The following is a 6698-nucleotide window of genomic DNA, read 5'->3' as shown; positions in this document are numbered from 1 at the left end:
TCCATTACTTTGGTGGCCTACCGCTAGTGATCAGTAATTGTCAACCCGTAAATAACAATTTACTTCTGTTTGGCGATTCGTTTATATGTAAATTACCTCTGACAGGGTAGAACCTTCCGGTAGCCTACCACTAGGGTAATTTGCATATTCTGATCACACGCTGACCCCAACACTGCATTGCCAGTTGTACATTGTACATGAAATTACAGGTACTTTTATTACCAAGGACACACATTTATCTGCATCTCAGTGGTGGCACAGTCATCATGTTTGTAAAAAGTTCAAACCAGATGCAACATTTGTTGGATTTCGTTTGTTTTCAACCTAACTGTTTACCTTCCGGGCCCCGCCCCCAGCGCCCCACGCTCGTCATTGTCTTCCTTCCTCCTCACCTACCAGGTCTCCAACGGGCGGTCCCTCACCATCCCTTCACCACAGTCTTCACAGCCAGCGTTCTTCACTGACAAGAAGAAGATGGCTTCGTCCCGTCCTGCTTCCTGTGGTCGGCATGGATGAAGGGCAGCCTGCGCGTCGCCGCTCCCTTCCCTTCAGTCGAGAGCGCGGGGCTAAATTGCAAAAATCTGCGGCCACTCGCTCGTGCTCCACCGTCGGCTCATGCGCCAGGTCCAGACCCAGTCCGGATGGCTCTGGTTAATGCTCGATCTCTAGCCAACAAGACTTTTATTCTTAAAGATTTCTTTACCTCCCAAGGATTGGATTTTTTTTATACATAACGGAGACATGGATGGCTACGGAAGAGTTTTAGAGCCACTGGAGAAAAAAAATTAATTCGGAGGCTAAAAAAACAAAACAAAAAAAACATTAATTCGCTTAAAATCGAAAATCAAAGTCGAGATTGTTTTTTTTCACGGTGGAAAAAAAAAAGTCCGTCCATCGACATGCCAGCGCGTGTGACTGCTTCCTCAAAATGCATCAGGCGGTTTAATGAAGTGATGAAAAGATGCTTCAGGACAGAATGTCGCTCATAAACACGGAGCAGTTATCATCAGTATCAGGACCAGAAGAGACAGAGCAGCCTGCTGCCTGGTTCCGTCGTGGAAGTTCATCCAGTGCGAAGGACAAAGGCACGGATCCCGGGCTGCTTATTTAAATGTTCTTATTAATCAAGGAATTCCTGTGTAAAATCACACGTCCATAAGCAGTAAGCAACCCGATATAGTCAGAATTAAGTGATTTAATGTGAATTCACATCGACGGGCAAATGATGAGGGATGGATTGACGTCTCTCCGTGAAAAAAATAAATAAATCTTGACTTTGATTTTCGACTTTTTCTGAAGAGCATGAAGGTTTTTTGTTTTTTTCAGCCTCCGAATTTTTCTTTTTTTTCTTCAGTGGCCCTAAAACTCTTCCGTAGATGGCCGTCGGTGAGTCCAGTGCCTTTTGTGAACTTCTGCCTCATGACTGCACTTATTTTAATGCTCCGAGGACGTCAGGTCGTGGAGGAGGCAGAGCTACTGTTTATAAGCAACATGTTAATTGTAAATAATATTATTCTAGCTTTGAGATGAACTCCTTTGAGCTATATATATATATATATATATTTATTTATTTATTTTTTAATGACTATAATTGCTGTATTAATGAGTCTGTTGCATTGTAGTAGACGTTTTAGCTTGGATCGGAAGTCAACAAGTAAAGAAACGAGTAGCTAAAGCTTGCTGACACGCAGTAGATCACAGCATTCCCCTCACAAATGTGATATAGTAGAAATATACATTTGTATAAGATGGAAATACTCAAGGTAGAAGCACCACCAATGTGTAAATGTGCTTGAGTAAAACTTCCTCACATTCCTACACAGTCCCGTGGACGATATACGTATTTGGGGCGTAATTCTACACGTTTCATGATTATTTAGACGCCGGGACAAATGCATGTACCGGAGGTTTTGTCCAACTCTTAGCAGTCGTCAGCGAGTTCACAACCAGTTGCTCTCCGCTCTTTGAATTTGCAGACAGTTACGTGAAAGCAGAGCTGTTTCATGAGATTTACAGGAAGTGAAAATTGTCAACGATGATGCTACAAAAGATGCTCTCCTCCGTGATTGGTTGTTCGACAGGCCGCTCGTCGCCTGATTGGTTAAAGGGTGACGGAACTCGGCCTTGGGCCTGCTGGTTCCTCCCGGTCCTTTGATCTTGACCTTGGTTGTCTAAAAAGGTCCCGAGACAGCAGGATACGTTTGACCATTTATTTGAGTATATATAGCTAAATGCAATGAGCAGCGGTGGCCACCAGGTGAACTCACGCAGGAGGCCGGAAATGTCAAACATAAGGCCGTGGGCCAAAAGAGGCGTCAATCCAATGTGACAAACCACCAAGCAAATTGTTGTAACTTCAAAGAAAACATTGATTTATTTTTTTTTCAAAACAAATTTCTTAAGAGTAGTAAAACAACACCACACTGAGACCCGAGCTGAGATATCAGAGATGCGGCCATGAAAGATGGCAAACTGGCATTAACCTCAAAGCCACGCTGTCAGGGGGAGGTTGTGAAAATGGAACAGCTTAAGTAGACATTTTTTGGGGCATTTCACTGTATTCTGCACCACAAGTTTTCATTAAAAAATGGTTTTATGCTGCAATTGTAGTTATTTTCCAATTTAATTGTTTGATATTGTGAAAATATAGATAATTTCACGAAGTATACTCCGTGCCCCAAAGAAGAACAACTTTCAATTTTAAACTTAAAGGTTATTGTGGCATTATTTTACCAGTCCGGCACACTCAACAGGACACTGCTCTGTATGTGGACCCTGAACTGAAATGTGTTTGACACCCCTGGATTAGATGGTCTGTCACCAGTGCAGGTGTGTAAACACCACCTGCACTTCAATGAGCAACTAACCGTGGGTGTCTGTGTACTTATTCTAAAACATGTTCACAGTATCAACACTCTTTCTTTCTCTCTCTTTCTTTTATTTAGACCTTCATGCGACAGGTTGATTTTTATTTTAAATAGTTAATATCAACAACGTATATCTTTATATGTTTGCAGGTACTTACTGTATGTCTGCAAAATGTCCATACAATAACAATATGAACTGTTTTGGGGGACTAGTGCTATAATGTGCAATCCAAAACTATGCTTGCAGCGCCCTCTGCAGGTCCTGGCGGTGAGCTGCAGTGTGCTGAGCTTTGCACTGAAAATAAGGATCCAGAGCTAAACTGAAAGTTGTTGTTTTTTTTCCTGTGGAGACCTGGCCTCCAGTAGATACTTTGGTGACGTGCAGAGTTGATTTATGTCAACACAAGAAGGTGAAACAATTCAAAACACAATTCCATATTTGTTTTTGTAGTTTCGATTTGGAGAAAATCAATGTTTCGAATCCAAACATGTTTCCATATTAGTTTTATAGAAGTGAGTGTATGTATTTAGTAATGCTTGTATGTAAATCATGTGCAACTGAAGCATAAAGTGATATCCACGCCTTTTCTATGACGCTTTATGGAATTCAGGATGGAAATTCTCCAGTGGACCATCCTGGAGTCGAACCAAAGTTATTTGTCACTATGATGCGACGCCGTTACTGTATTCCATCCACCCATTTATCCATTTGAGGCTAGTTTGTAGGCAACAAGGTACTTATCATTTATGACAGCATCACCGATCTCTCAGCTTGGGTCTCAGTGTTAGTTCCTGCCATGAAATGTCATACCCTGTCAAACAATCATAGTTGGGTTCGATGTAAAAAAAATATTTCAACCTCCAGTCGTAATCACAGGGATTGGATATTTGCCAGTTCATTGGGTGTGTAAGCTGTTGTGCACATGTATGCATGTATAGGCCCATTAAAACTTGGCTTGTACCATGAAAAAATGTACTATTTATTGCCTGTCACACAGCCAAAACTGCACAAACACATGTACTGCACAGCCTCACACTCTCTCTTTTTTGTGTCCTGCTTGACACTCAGCCGGCTCCTTTAAGATGTTGTCACTTTATGTTTGGAACTTCACTACAATGCATCATGTTACCTTGAAAAAAAAAAGAAAAAAAAAATGTTTTAATGTAGGAATGCAAAAGAAAACAAGAATTCGAGTACGCTTTTACTTCCTCTCGAGAAGATACTTGTGCCATGAGGATAAGCATACAGGATGTTACAGCTCCATCTGCACGTTTTTCTCTGCTTTTGTTCATTTACTGTCGTTAGCACAAAACCATTCTTCAATTAAGCAGAAGGAACAAAAATGAGAAGCAGAATTACAAATTCAACTTTTTGAAAATGTGAAATTTGCTCACTCATTTCACTTTTTGGTGCTTTTCTTGTAGTCTGTTCTAGTAGTTATTTGCATTAACAAGGGAACCATATTTCACGAGGCAGAAATTAGTCTTGCAATCGCTATTATTTCCAATTTTTCAGTGCATTTCTTTTTTTTAATCAATTAAGGACAAACTAACTCAAAATCCCCTTTGGACATAATGGGATGCAGTTTTTGAGGACAATGTTTAAACAGTCATACCCATCAAATGTCACAAATAAACAGCTGAACCAACATATCTGACCAGCCCTGCTTCATTTGACAGGACGACAACACCACACTCCTGAAGTGCAGAACTGCTCCAGCCCAACCGACCTGACCCAAGTGCTGACAGAGTACCGACGCTTCCTCAGAGGAAAGCTGGATCGCTTCGCTGTTGACGTCCAACGCAGCATCTGCTGAGAAACACAGGACTTGAAATGACTATTTTATCGAATGGGCATTTTGGAGGCCGTGATGCCAGATCGGACACGGAGAATGATGGGGACAAAGAGGATTACAATGCCTGAAAGAAAAGATGAAGAAACGAGTGTGGAGAGGTGGTGGAGACATTCCTGGGTGAAGGAATCAGCAGAGGGGTGAAGCACCACTTTGGTCGGCTTTTCAACTGCGAGTATTTGGTCCTAAATGGATTCATTGGACAATTTGGACCATGATGCCACACTCCCGTTAGTACCTCAGCTGGGTCCTCAGTGTCGTCATCCGTCATCAGGATCAAGTGTGTTAGGAAACGTCAAACTGGACTAGAGAGTTGGACTGATCGAGAGACATTTTGGTGAGAAGAAAGACGCATGAACTTGAATCATTCAAATAGACCTTCCCAGGAGCAGGACCGTGGGGGAAATGTCTTGTGTTCTTCAAGAACTGAAAGCTTCTCTGTTCTCACAGCATCAGTGAAACGTTCACCAAGACTGTAGATCATCAGGGGTCTGCAACCTGCGGCTCTGGCGCCACATTTTGGAAGTGGCTCCTTGAGGCTTTCACTGAATCAGACCTAAACAAACATTGTTCTCTTATTTTTACTTTATTTACACACCGCAGTCATTTTCAAAATGACTGTAATTTGTAAAATGAAAAAAAAATAAACCAAGCAAAATTGATGAGAAAAGAGATAAAAATGGTTAAAAGAAGTAAAAATGTCCTTCCTTCATGTGGCCATAAGACTAGAACTGATCCCTGTAAATAGTGTTGACTGTGTTTTGTTTAATTTCACCCTTTCTGTGACTTATACTAGTCACTATTAAGCCTTGTACATATCAACATTTAAAATGACTTATTTAATTTTTATCCTTTGATATTCAACTTCCTTTCTATTTATTCTGTGTGGAACAATGGTTAAAGAAATATTCCTCTGAGATTAATAAAGTATTAAGTCAATTCTAAAATGTCAGAATTGTCTAAAAATGCTGTAAAAGAAGAATAAAAACACTAAAATCATCACGTACAGAAATAGCTGAAAACATAATGTAAGTGTTTACCATGATAAATTCTAACTGAAACTTCATAAAATCAACATAAGACACAGTGTTTGTAAATATTTCCATACTAATGTATACATGAAACTTAAGAAGCGGTGTCAGCCTAATTTTAGAGGTTAATTGTGTTTTGCATCTCCAGGTAAATTGGATTTGGTAGAAAATCACACAAATGGCGGTTTCGATCATAAAGGTTGCGGATCCCTGCTTCAGATCTAATTTCAGTCATTCTGCTGTGAAACGCCCGCTAATGCTGCACCTCTGTGCCTGTAGAGAAGCCGTCAAGCAAACATGGATGCTGTGGTATCGAAGCTCCAAACTGACTGAACCAGTTGGGAGATAGTTTTTTTCTAAGAGGGACTTGCACATGCTACAATTACTTAATCGATACGTCGTTTTGCATTTAAACAGCAACGGCAGAAATTCTGAAACGGATGTATTTATAGCAAGCAAGGCCACAAAGTGGTGCTGTTGGTTGTTTTTATAATGAGGACAAACGTATACGTGTGCAGAAAGCAATGTGCTGTAACTGTTCACACGATCGAGAGTAACCCGCAGACGAGATGTTGAATTGATCGATATAAAACTACCAATGTTGACTATAAAAGTGGAATAAGGATAAGGCTTTAGGACTCCATTTACACAACAATGTTTTCAAGTGAAAATGCTAAAACTCTCATGGTATATTGGGTGTCCGCTTATTCTACAGCTGGACTCCAGACCACTGAAAATCCAGAATCCAACTTTGTTCCCTGTCATATGAATGTCCGTGTACTCCCATTGGTAATGTTTATAGCGTATTGTTCTCTGCCCGCGTGTGTGTGTGGTTTCATTACACACACACACACACACACACACACACAAAAAAAAAAAAAAAAAACCCAGCATGCAGTAGCGGCCCTACGGGAGAACCACATAGTTTTTAGCACTTCTGCCATTTA

The sequence above is a fragment of the Lipophrys pholis genome (assembly GCF_963383615.2).
Source record: "Lipophrys pholis genome assembly, chromosome: 3".
In the NCBI taxonomy this organism is placed as follows: Eukaryota; Metazoa; Chordata; class Actinopteri; order Blenniiformes; family Blenniidae; genus Lipophrys; species Lipophrys pholis.
Note: the sequence above shows the minus strand (reverse complement) of the source record.